This window comes from Pinus tabuliformis, chromosome 9 (assembly GCF_031772625.1).
Source record: "Pinus tabuliformis cultivar Carrire ecotype Pingquan chromosome 9, CPIR1, whole genome shotgun sequence".
In the NCBI taxonomy this organism is placed as follows: domain Eukaryota; kingdom Viridiplantae; phylum Streptophyta; class Pinopsida; order Pinales; family Pinaceae; genus Pinus; species Pinus tabuliformis.
Window position 1 is genome coordinate 833,258,275 of NC_142307.1, and position 13,790 is coordinate 833,272,064.

Consider the following 13,790-nt stretch of genomic DNA (forward strand, 5'->3'; position numbering starts at 1 on the left):
ATTTTCCACCAAAAACCCTAAAAATCCCAAATCAACCCTTTTGATCAGTTTACTAGCCTAAAATCAGTGTTACCCTATTGGTTATCTCGCCCATTGAAGATTTTGACCGAGATAGACCAGAGAGAGCCCTCTCCTGCCCCGTAGGGCTAGCTACGAGGCTAAGTGGTTTGATGTTGCCTTGAGGTTTACCTTTCTCAGCCTGAGGTGAAATTTCAAGCACTAACATGTTCAAATACCAAGGACTAAATACCACGGACCAAACATAAGTCCTCCCACATGTACACACTTTTCCTTGCATGAAAGTGCGTGTATACGCATACGCGTCTTTGGAACGTCTAACCCGCGTGTATACGCGGCTTGATCACGATGAACCTGCGTATATATATTTTTCCTTCATTCTGAGAGCCTGAACTGAGATCTGTTACTAGAGTGAGTTGCCATCAAGGACAACACCTATGCCATAGCGCCAAACCTATGTCATAATGCCAACAATCTCCCCCTTTGGACTTGATGGCAACCCCAAGATCCTCAAAGTCATTCTCCCCCTTTGTCATCAAGGGAAAAGGGTTATGCTCCCCCTGAGTACATGCTGAAATCTCTGCTCTGCTGTGCTGACCATGCTCCCCCTGACTGTAGGCAAGATCTGCAAAAAGATGTTCTTCAAGAAGAACCATGACTTATACATCATAAAAGACCTTCCTATCACCAAAAGACTCTATACAAACATCCATCACCCAACCAAGTGGGGATCATCCACCCAAACAAGTGGGGATACATCAGAAGTTTACATATGACAACCAAGTACATTACATCATTCATCCTAGGCATAGTGGGGAAACCAAAATAGGCCGTTACATGACCTTGACAATAAAAGATATACATGACATAGAGACAAAAAAATTTAGAGCAAGACTATGAAAGTCACCAATAACAAATATCAGTAGCATCACTATTCAGATCAGCAACCATGTTCTCCTTCTGCACCTGATCCACCTGAAACCAAAAACAGCTTGTGTACACGAACCAAGAGTTTCTAATGTAATGCCAACAATGCATTATTAGAAGTATATCTACTCCCCCTGAACCTGTGCCAGATGGTCTCTGTCAGACCCATATCATACTCTCTTCAACCAGAGTCTGTCCCCACTGATTTCCTTCAAACCAACATATACGTGATTGTATCTCCATAAACTTGCATATGTACGCGGATCCTCTCATGAAACTCATGTACAACCACTTTTCTCTGAAACAGACAGGTTTCAACAGCAATATGATGCATCAACTACTCCCAACTTCTGTCCGAGGTATTCAAAAGTTTCCCTGGGCAGTGGTTTGGTGAGCATATCAGCAACTTGTTCCTTAGAGGGAACATACTCCAATTTGACCTTCTATTCCAGCACTTGTTCTCAGAGAAAATGATACTTGATCGGTATGTGCTTAGTCTTTGAATGCATGACAGGATTCTTTGAGAAACTGATAGCACTTGTATTATCACAAAAAATGGAGATAGGTGGAGTACAAGTGATTTGAAGATCTTGCAATGTTTGCATCATCCAAAGGAGCTATGTGTAGCAAGATGCAGCAACTACATATTCTGCTTCAGCTGTAGATAAAGCAATAGAACTTTGTTTCTTGCTGAACCAAGATACTAATCTAGGACCCATGAAGAATGCACCACCACTAGTGCTTTTTCTGTCATCCACGCTTCCTGCCCAATCCGCATCTGTATATGCATGAAGTGTGAGATCTGTATCTCTAGGATACCATAAGCCATAGTTTTGAGTTCCTTGAAGATACTTGAAAATTCTCTTAACTGCCTGAAGATGAGTTTCCTTTGGATTTTCCTGAAACCTTCCAACTATTCCCACTGCATGCATAATGTCTGGTCGGGTACCTGTTAGATAGAGTAGACTACCAATCATGGATCTATAGGTTGGTTGATGTACTGTTGCCGATTCATCATTTGCGCTGAGGCTGCATCCTGTCACCATAGGGGTACATACTGGTTTCGAATCCTCCATCCCATATTTCTTCAAGATCTGCTTGAGATACTTGGTTTGTGATAGAAAGATGCCATCTTTGTTTTGTTGGACTTGTAAACCAAGAAAATATGTGAGCTCACCAAGCATAGACATTTCAAACTCTTTCTGCATTACTAAGGCAAAATTTTGACTCATGTCTTCTTCATTGCTACCAAAGATGATATCATCAACATACACAACAAGTATTAGCAACTTATCATTGTCAATTTTTATATAAAGATTGCTATCAGTTGATCCTTTTACAAAACCTTGTTGACGAAGTTATTTATCCAAGCGATAATACCAAGCCCTTGGAGCTTGTTTAAGGCCATAGAGAGCCTTTTTGAGTCTGCATACAAGCTTTGGATCATTTCCAAGGATAAACCCATCTGGTTGCTCAATATACACTTCTTCATCCAAGTCTCCATTTAGAAAAGCAGATTTCACGTCCATTTGAAATACTTTGAACTTTTGAAAACTAGAGAGAGCAAGGAATATTCTGATGGCCTCAAGTCTAGCAATGGGAGCAAAAGTTTCTTCAAAGTCGATTCCTTCTTGTTGAGCATACCCTTTACAAACAAGTCTGGCTTTGTTTCTAATAACTTCCCCATTTTCATTCAACTTGTTTTTGAATATCCATTTTGTCCCTATGACATTCTTATCTTTAGGTCTAGGAACCAACTCCCAAGTGTTATTCTTTTCAATCTGCTCAAGTTCTTCATCCATTGCCTTGACCCAGCATTCATCTTTGCATGCCTCTCTTACATTTTGTGGTTCAGTGGAGGAGAGCAATTCCAAATAGCTTGAAGCTTCTGCAATTGTTCTTCTTGTTTGTACATCTGCCTCTTTTTGCCCCAAAATTTGAGATTCTGGATGATTCTTCTGAACGTACCTGGATGGAGTCTTTTCTTCTATCCTTATCTATTCTTCTGGTGCCTCATGGGTTTCTTCTTCATCATGAATCTGATTTGATGTTGATGGATAGTCCTCATCATCTTCGAAGTCTTCAGATCTTACCTGCCTAGGAGTGCTTTCTTCTTCATCAACCACTACATCAATACTTTCAACAATTTTTCCAAGCCTTTTATTGTAACACTTGTATGATTTGCTGTGGGGAGAGTAACCAAGGAGAATGCCTTCATCTGCTCTAGGTTCAAACTTGCCAAGATTTTCATCAGTATTTTTGATGTAGCATTTGCTCCCAAAAATTTTGAAGTATTTTACCATGGGAGTCTTACCATACCATAGTTCGTGAGGAGTCTGAGTGTTGTTTACCCAGACGTTTGTCTTGTTGAGAATAGTAACTGCTGCAAATGCAGCTTCACCCCAGAAGGTTGCGGGAGTTCCAGACTCATCAAGCATAGCACGAGCCATTTGTTGAACCATTCTGTTCATCCTTTCCACTACTCCATTTTGCTGAGGAGTCCTAGCTGTAGAGAATTCCCTTCTTATTCCATGTTCTTCACAAAAATCGAAAAATTCATTCGAGGTAAATTCTCCTCCTCGATCAGACCTGAGGCATTTGATTCTGCGATCTGATTCATTCTCCACCAAGGCTTTGAATGATTTGAACTTTTCAAAGGCTTCGTCTTTGTGCTTCATAAGTCCTATCCAACACATCCTTGAAAAATCGTCAATGAATAATATAAAATATTCTTCTCCTCGAGGTGACCTTTTCCTAGATGGACCACATACATCAGTATGGACAAGTTCAAGTGGCCTACTAGCTGATCCTTCCTTCTCAGGGAAGTTAGTTCTAGTTTGCTTGCCAAACTGACATGATTTGCATATTGTATTGTCTGGAATTTTGATGTCTGGAAGACCACGAACTACCTGATATTTGCATGCTTTCCTTATCTGAGAGAAGCTTAGATGCCCCAATCTTCTGTGCCATAGCCAGTGTTCATCATTCTTGCTCAGATAGCATTATTGTTGTCCTCCCTTGAGAATGTATAGATTATTTGGAGTCCTTATGCCTTTGATCATTGTTTCTCTTGTATCAAGCTCACGAACAATACATCCATTTGATCAAAATATCACCTCATTTCCTTGATCACACATTTGATTGACACTCAATAGATTATGCTTTAAGCCATCAACATACATAACATTTCCCGCTTTGACTTTTTATTTTAAAAGAACAGAACCTTTACCTTTTATGAGTGCAGGGGTGTCATTTCCAAATGAGACCTTCTTCTCCTTTTCTAAGGCACTATATGACTGAAATTTTTCTTTATCACTTGTCATATGTTTCGAACATCCACTGTCAATGTACCATTGATTTTCCTGCCCTTCCGCATATAAGGCTATACCACATCTTTCTGGTTGCGGTTCTTTCATTCTCCATGTTTTGGCACTTGAGGCTTGTTCCTTCTGAGTTGTCTGCCGAAGCCTGCTCCTGCATTCAAAATCTTCATGACCGAAGTTGTTACAAATAAAACATTCTATTTCATTTTCAAGAGAAAAAAAGTTATTGTAGGTCCTTTTCATGATCCCAGTCATACTTCTTTGTTTTTGAGCTTCTCTAGTCATGATTGTCTTATAGGCAACACATTGAGCTGCTTTGTGACCAAAGTTATGACAAGAGAAACATTGGCCATTGAAGAAACTCCTACGATTATCAAATCTACCAACCAAATGATTGTAGTTTCTATTGACATCCATTCTTGAGGCAAATTGAGAAGGTTTTACTTGTGGCTGGTTGTAGCTTATGTTCATCCTTAAAGTAGATTGCCCCCGATTTACCTGGTAGTCTTTGTTCATTCTTGAGGTAAATTGTCCCTGATTTACCTGGTGATCTCCATTGGGCCTTTGCTCACTTCTCCTTGCTGCATCAAGATAACTTTTGGAGGTGGATGGTTTCTATGCTTGAGATGCTTCTTCATTATATCCCAGACCTGTCTTGATTAGTGGAGAATGCTCACAAATTAACTACTAAGGTATAACCTCCAAAAGTTATCTTGATGCAGCAAGGAGAGGAACACTTAACTACTAAGGTATAATGTCCTCATTGCACTATTCATTCTTATAGATAATTGATATGTTTACCCTCTCTTATATGTTTTCTTGTATGAGATCACAATTTCTTTTTATTTTTTATAATTAGATCTCGTTGTATATGCTAATTTTCTTTTCATTGGAGGAAAATATCATCTTTGCATGTTTGTGAATGTATGTAGGTGACAGGGTCCAGGTGTTGGAGCACTAGTTCCTTTGTCAAAGATTCTAATCACTTCATCAATGAGATCAAGCAGATAAAACTAGACCAGGATGATATCTTGGTGAGCTTTGATGTGAAATCGCTTTACACAAACATTCCCATAGATGAAGCCATGGAGGTAATCCATAGAGTCATTGATTCAGACACAACTAAATTAGTAGAAGTTTGCCTAAGATCAACCTTTTTCAGTTATAGAGATGATATTTATGAACAAACGTGCGGTGTAGCCATGGGATCACCTTTGTCTCCCATCATTGCCAATCTGTTTATGGAACATTTTGAAACTAAAGCCATTGAGTCTTCCCCATTAAAACCTAAGCTTTGGAAAAGATTTGTCGATGAAACTTACATTATTTGGCCTCATGGAAAAGAAAAATTAGACAATTTCCTTAAGCACCTTAACAATCAATCTAATTCTATCAAATTTACTATGGAAGTGGAAGAGAATGGCAGCCTGCCCTTTCTTGACATCCTAATCAAGAGGAACTAGGATGGCTCAATATCTCACCAGGTCTATCGTAAGAAAACCCACACAGAGCATTATCTTCACGCCAACTCACACCATCATCCTGCACAAAAACTAGGGGTTCTTAACACTCTTTCTACGAGGGCAGTTCGTATTTCAGACCATGATCATTTTGAACAAGAGAAGAACCATCTTTTGGAAGTTTTTGAAAAGAATGGATATAGAAGACACCAAGGAATCAAAGCTTTCAAGAAGGCTGAGAATCCTAAAAATAAGCAGCCTATGGATGAGTATGCTGGTAAGGTCCATCTCCCATACATATTAGGCACCACTGATAAAATCTCTTATATATTAAAAAAGAACAATATAAAAACCACCTTTAAACCTATGAGCACCATTAGCAGATGCCTAAAATCCGTAAAAGATCCCATTGATCCAAAATGCCACAAAGGGGTTTATTTGGTTCCTTGCTCTTGTGGCAAAACCTACATTGGCGAGACTGGTCGATCTATCTTAACTAGGATTCAAGAACATGCAGCTGACATTAAACATAACCGTTCCAAAACCTCAGCTTTGGCTGAGCACTCAAGTAAAACCAATCATCATATCTGTATTGAAAACTCTTGTGTTGTGGCCAAAATTGATCATTATCACCATAGGAAATTTAGAGAAGCCATCAAAATAGGTAAACACCCCGATAACCTTAACCGCGATGATGGTTGGAAGATTAGTGATAATTGGATTCCTATTTTAACCTCTGATTCTACCTTTTCATAGATTACTCCCTACCCTCTCTTCACTCTACTTGGCCTCCATGGTCTTCCTTGTCAGCATACCGACCCTAGAATCATTATAACATTTTAGTAAAATAATCAAGTATATAATAATCAAGAATAAATAAATAAATTTCATAATTTCCATTTCTATACATTTAAACCATAAAAAATTAAATAATAACCTTTAAAATGAATTTAATAACTTGATGATTATGAATTATAAATCGATTTATTATAATTCATAATAATACAATAAAGTTTAGTTTTAAACAAATTAAACAAGTAATAATTTTATTCATTAAAATCTTTTAGTTCATTCTAGAAATTAACTAATAATAAAAAGCAGGTCATTATATCATTAATAATTATTAATTTTTCTTTTAATCATTTAAGTATACTATAATTAAAAAAATTGGAAAAATATCATTCATACAATTTATAACCTTATTATAAAGCACATCATTATACTCATCTTGATCATATAATTAATAAGATTAATCAATTCTACAAAAATTTTAGTGAGTTTATTTATTAATAGTTACTTTATATTATTAATGTAACCATAATACATTTCTCAAAATTTTAATAATTAGTAGACTAGCCATTAAATTAATAATTAATAAACTTTAACTAAAATAACTATTAATAGATCTAACAATAATAAAATTAGAATAAAATATATAAATTATAACTAAACTGTATTATAACATTATCATACATGTCGGTTGTCATTCATTCCCATTCCCACCACAACCCTATTTATTACCCTACTGGGCTCTGACTCACTCTCTCATGGATCTAATCCTGATGATGAACCACGGAGGTTGGTTTGAAACATTGATTACAACAAATATGATTGCGATGACTCTGGAAGATAACACCACAAATGTTAAACCTATAAGTTTTAGAAATCAAAATACAAAACAAATCAAAAACTTAGAGTAGAAGGACTTAGTAGTATAAGTCCTTTATTTTCAGTTCTTCGGTCTTGTGCTTCTTTGGAGATCCTTCTTCGACATAATTTGCATGATCTCTATTTCTCTTTCTATTTCTTGGATTTTAAGGACAATCACTTTTATAGTGACCCATCTTTTGACAATTGTAGCATTCAGTTTTGGATATGTCTATCTTCCTTCTAGGCCCTTTAGACTTCTTGAATGGTCCTTTGTTCTTGTGATGAGCGGAGTAGGCATTTGAAACTTTTTCTTCTTCATTATCCTTTTTTCTTACTGGAGAAATTATGACTTCTTCTTGACTGCATGCATTCCATCGTTGTTCGAATGTAGGAGTCTCCTTCTAGTTGTTGAGACCTGATGAGAAGGCACTCCAAGATGTTGGTAAACCTAAAAGTGCAGTGATTACAAGCACTTTCTCTGGTACTATCTCATTAATTTCCTAGATTTCATCTCTTAATATAGCTATTCTCACAAATAAAGATTCCACAATGTATTCCTTTGTCATCTTTATAGATCTTAGTTCAGTTTTAGGACTTGTTATTTGACCAAGATTCTTGATAGTGAATATTTTGGATAATGCCTCATACATATCTTGAGCAGATTCTATGTTGGATATATAGGGGATGAGGATATATTTTATTCCATCCACCATTAGTGTCATGGCCAATATTTTTGTTTCCCTAAACTTTTCCTTGTCTGCATCACTTGACTCATTAGTAGGCTTCTTTACCTTTCCCTTGACTAGATCCAAATTGTATTCTTCTCGAGGATGATGTTTGTTCGCTTCTTCCATGCCTTGTAGTTGGATGCTCCTTATAATTTGTTTTCTCCCTTAATTAAGTTATACATTCTCCTTGAAGACGATAGACTTGAATTCTTATATGATCCTTTTAATGACCCTTATTCAAAGCTTCTTAGAAATCATTATTCTCCTTTCAATGGATCTTTGGTTACCTTTTTCCCTTCTTGACCTTAGCTCTGATACCATGTTAAAAAATTAGGAAGGCATAAATATTTTCTTTATATAGATAATTACTTGTGATCTTCTTATATTTTCTTATGTTCTTCTTTTATCTTTTAGTTAATCAAGCAATTACCACACACACCAAATGTAGGCAGATAGCCAGGGAAAAACCAGTCAACAACTCTTCCCTTTTTTCACAAGATGATCTAAAACTCTTGACCTAGACACATACTTCCTCCACACTAATTCATACTTTTCAACAATAACTTCGACTTGGCAACTTTGACTTTAGCAGCAACAACTTCGACGCAACAGTTAGCCCAACAACAACTTCGACCCAGCAGTTATCCCAACAACAAATTCGACCCAACAATTAGCCCAACAGAAAATTCGACCCAGTATTTAGACTTCAATTTAGAAATAGCACTTTGACTCTCCAGTAGTAGACCAAAAAATCCACACGTGTGAGAGAGAGATAACCCAAAAACTTCAATCTTTATCTTTCCATCACTTCTCCTTCTCTTCTTGGAATTTCACACTTTTTCTGCCTCCTTCTTGGATATTGAACTTGTGTGTGTGTGTGACCTCCAAATGAATTCGAACTACTTCAATATATAAGCTTCTGGTGAGGTCAAATTACCCTATTTTAGGTCGACTTGATCTCCTTGAGGCCAACTTGGTGTGGAGGTGACAAATGACTTATTTTACTCAATAATAAATCTTTTTACATGATTAAAAAGCCCAAGAAAGGTCTCTTTTAATGGAAAGTGACTCTAATGACTTAGAATAAATCATAGAAATCCTCAATGGGGACTTTGACCTAAAACATGATGGCCCAAGCATGAAACCCATGCTTTAATAAGTCATAATAATAATAATAATTTAATTTAATTTTTTTGATAAATATATTTCATTGTGACTCAAATACTATTTATTAAGTATGAAGACCGAACCTCATTACATTCTTCAATAAGAAATTGTCCATCAATGACAAAGATTATGATAAGGTATAAAATCAGAGAACCTGGAACATTCTTCCACAATAATATTAGTCACCTACATCCAAGAAATACCATAAATAAGCCTTCTCCTCTAATATATATTCAACTCCCTTTTATCTTGTGAACTCAGCCATGATACTCACACCATCTTCTCTGCTATAATAACACGACCCATCATGAATACCACATATATGATCTCTTATTTTCTACCACAATTTGAACCACTCACTGGTGTATTTATTGATGCTTAGAAGGGTAACACAAAGACAAAAAAGATATGTGACTTTGTCCTTGTGTTGCCTCCCTCCAAGAAGAAACTCGACTTAGTTTTTCCCAAGACGCACAAAGATAAAACATCCTCTTTTCAACACCTTAACTCGTGATTAGGGATAGATTGGTTCCTCTACAAAATTAAATACGCACCAACAAGAGAAAGGGATATCAACTAGTAGCAAAAATGAGTGACTCGTCCTCTTTGGAATAGTGAAGAACTCAGCTTGTATAGACAAAACTCGACCAACTAGTTGATGAGTGATTCAACCACTTTTCCTAGTGCCAATACTAGTTAATTTCCCAGAACTTCAACTCACTTATTTATGGAATAATTTGGCCCTCTTCAGTAGAAATATTAACTTCAACTTCAGCTTACCTCTTCCATCTATGAGATGATATATAGAAAACACAATATCAGAACATAAAATAAACTAATAATAGCTCTTTACCTCAATATCTCCTGCAAACCATCTTCTTCTTTGAATCCTGAAGGTGAAATTTGGGTGATTCCACTCTCAATTTCAACTAGGGTGTCTGGTTTCAACACCGAAGCTAGAAATTGTAGCTAGGGTTTCCAAAACCCTAAGCCTCTCTACAAAAACTCTCTAAGAGATCTTTTTCTCAAAATGCAAGTGATAGAATGAGGAGAGACTCCTCACTTTTCTACTTTTATAATTAAGTGACCACTTTTGTCATCATTTTACCTTTTTAATTTTATTAAGTCACTTTAGGAACTTTTCACTTTATAAGATTAAAGTGACTTTTCATTGGCCTAAGATGTGTCCCCCTTTTCATCCCTTTAGCAGCTATAATGTTTTTCTTAGGCGAATCATGTTCCCTTATTAAAAAAAATCTCTGTCTTAGCTTACATGAACTTATTAAGCTAGTGGAACCTATCTTATTTCTCCTAAGCAGTTGGAGACATTACTGTCCTTCCCACCCGAGTTCCCTTTCCATCAAGCAACTTCAACTCTGGATTTTTGAGCACCTGTTCACCCTTCCATGTAGCATCCTCAATAGTTAGATCCTTCCATTTTAGTAGGTACTCCTTTATGGTTTCGTTCCTCAACTTTCTCTCCCTGGTCTCTAAAATCTCCTTCGGGACCATAATTAGTTCTCCTTCTTCACCTAATGGTGGGAGCTCAGTGGAGGTGACTAGATACTTCCCCAATGCCTTATTGAAGCATGAGACATGGAAGATGTTGTTAATTTTACATCCTTTGGGAACCTTCAACTCATAGGCCACTTCCCCAACTCATCTCATGATTTTATATGGCCCAAAGAATCTTGGTTTCAATTTTTTTGTCCCTTTTTCTTTGAGTGATGACTGTCTGTGGGGTTGGAGATCAAGATATACTGTGTCTCCTACTTCAAAATTGTGTGCCATCGTATGCTTTTTCACATAAAAATTTTGTTGGTTCTGAGCCATTTGCAAGTTGTCCTTGGGGACTCGTAGGATATCCTAGCTCCTCTAAATCCAGTCTTTAGCCAGAGGAGCACAACTATCCAAAAATATACGATCTGCAAATGTCGGGGCATCATATCCATACAATGCTTTGAAGGTTTATGATAAAAATGGGCATGTGGAAAGTGGTGTGGTACCAGTGCTCCCCCAGATAAAACCACTTTACCCACATCTTTTGCTGGCTAGATACATAGTTCCTGAAATAGCCTTCCGACCACTTATTGACTATCTTGGTCTTTCCAATAGTCTATGGGGGTAACTAGTGCTTGATCTAAGCTCAATCCCCACAAGTATGAATAACTCCTGCTAGAATCCAACCATAAATATATTATCCTTATCGCTCATGATGGTGTTCGACAACCCATGTAATCAGAAGACCTCCTTCAAGAATAACTCAGTCACCTGTGTTGTTGAATATTTAGATGGTATGGCAAAGAAATGTGCAAAATGCATTTCTTACCCTGTACCAAAGGTAGACCAATGATAAAGTCCATGGAAATTCTCTCCCACTTTTTCTCCTAGGTAGGGAGTGGTTGTAGCAAGGCATATTGGACGAGTATGCCTAGATTTATTCTACTGGAAGATGTTGCATTATTTTACAAACTTCAACACATCCATATTGAGGCTCTTCCAATTGAACCTCTCCTTGATATTCTTGTAGGTTTTCAAATACCCTGGGTGTCCTACCAAGGGTGAGCTATGAGCTTCCTACATGATTTTTTGCTTCAGTTGAGATTTTAATAATAGGTAAATATGGTCCTTCTAATAGATGATGTCGTCCATGACTCAGTATCTATCATCCTGTATCAACACTTCTAGAATATCACTGGCGAATTTCTTCTTGGAATATTATACAAGTAATAGCAAAATATAATCATCTGTTATCTCCATGAGTGAGTGGTTGGAATTCTTGAGAGGGCATATACTACCACATTGTTTTCCCCTTAACATAATTGATCTTGAATTCATAGGCTTGTAATTTGTTGATTCACTTATTTTGTCTCTCAGTCAACTAATTTCACTCCATGAGGAATCTCAGGCCATTATGATATGTTTTCACCTTGAACTTGTTCCCCACAAGATATTATCTGAATTCGGCCAGTGCATGCATATTGGCCAACATTTATTTTTCATAAATTGAGTAATTCTGTTGACACCTAATCATAGGGATTGGGTGAACAACTGTAATTAGTGTAAACAAATAATAGAGTAAATGGAGAGTCATCGTGAGATGAACTGAAGAGTCACTCCATCTTGTATATAATAATGAACAACCTAAATGAATAACACAATTACATTTGAGGAGTTACCTCTTGCTCTGACATGGTATCAGAGCCAGCTCCCAAAATTAGCTTTTGTCTTGTAACTCCTTGTATCAGTTCTCTTCCATATTCTTTGTGCTCTCTGCCATATCTTCCTCCTGTGCCCACTACATAATTGTCCTGTTGCATAATTGTTCTAGCGCATATCACCGGTTGCGCATACCCATGGTTCCGTTGCGTTGTGCATGTGCCTCGGGAGCAGAATAACTTGGTAGATGCCCTAGCAAACCACGGAATCGTCAACAAACTTGTAGATGAGCATACTGACCAAATCTTTCAGCACTGCATTATTCCGCTAGAAGCCATTAACTATGTTCTTGAAAAGCGGTGTGAGGGTTTTTATCAGCTATGCTTTATCCTGCACACTGTCTACCTGAAATTCCTCTTGGAGATTTTTTGCCTGACATTTGAGTTTGGAACTAGAAGAGGCCCCACAGGGGTTTAAACAATCGATGTCCCTAGAGCTAAAGTACTACCTGCAGAGGCTCCCGTTTCCAACCCGCTCTCGAAATCGAAGCTCAAAGCTCAAAGGTTGCTCATTCCATGCATTGGTTGTTTCTGCCATGAAGGTCTTATCATGAATGTAATTCCGTCTGAAGGGGTCGGATAACATACTCTCCTTCCTCCTAGATTGTCGATGCTCCACGTAATATGCAGCTTTTGTTTCCTCTCCGATTGCTCATACGCAGACCTCCAACCTCTCCACTACGCTTACCTCTGGCCTCTCCACTACATTTACCTCTCCCTCCTCCAAAACTTGCGCTGCTCCTTGGAGACCAAAGTGTATCCCACGCTGTCGCTGCTCCTTCCTCCCTCCAGTACGCTGCTCCCTTCATATCGCATTGACCAGAACTGAATTCTTTTTTACCATAACTTTATTTTTTTACCAGTAATGCATTATTGACCAAAATTGCACTTTTTTCAGAATATTGCTATTATAGTGCAATTTTTTTCTTTAAGACCAGAAGTGAAAATATTTTATATATTGGAAGCAGAAGTATATTTTTTATAGTGCACAGTCTTTTAAAAATGCATTTGGGAGTGGTTCTTACCGGCAAGGAGAACTATCCAGAATGGTCACGGAAAATCAAACACGCTCTCATTTTTAATGAGTTGTGGAAAGGAGTGTGTGTTGGAAAATAAGAACAGCAAGGCCTATGCATTGATTGCAACATCAGTAAATGAAGAGATGAGTCGCCATATTTTTCCATTTTCAAATGCTTTCGAAGCCTTAAAAAAACTAAAGGAACTCTATGACTCACACTCTACACTTGAAGTTGTTCAACTCATGATTAAACTCTTCACCCTTGAATTACAAAATAATGA

At 37.3% G+C, this 13,790-nt stretch overlaps 1 pseudogene; it reads left to right on the forward strand.

Annotated features, from left to right (window-relative positions):
• The first annotated feature begins 5,470 nt into the window (after window positions 1-5,470).
• Window positions 5,471-13,790, forward strand: part of LOC149151366 (uncharacterized) — a 55,191-nt pseudogene continuing 46,871 nt past the window's right edge.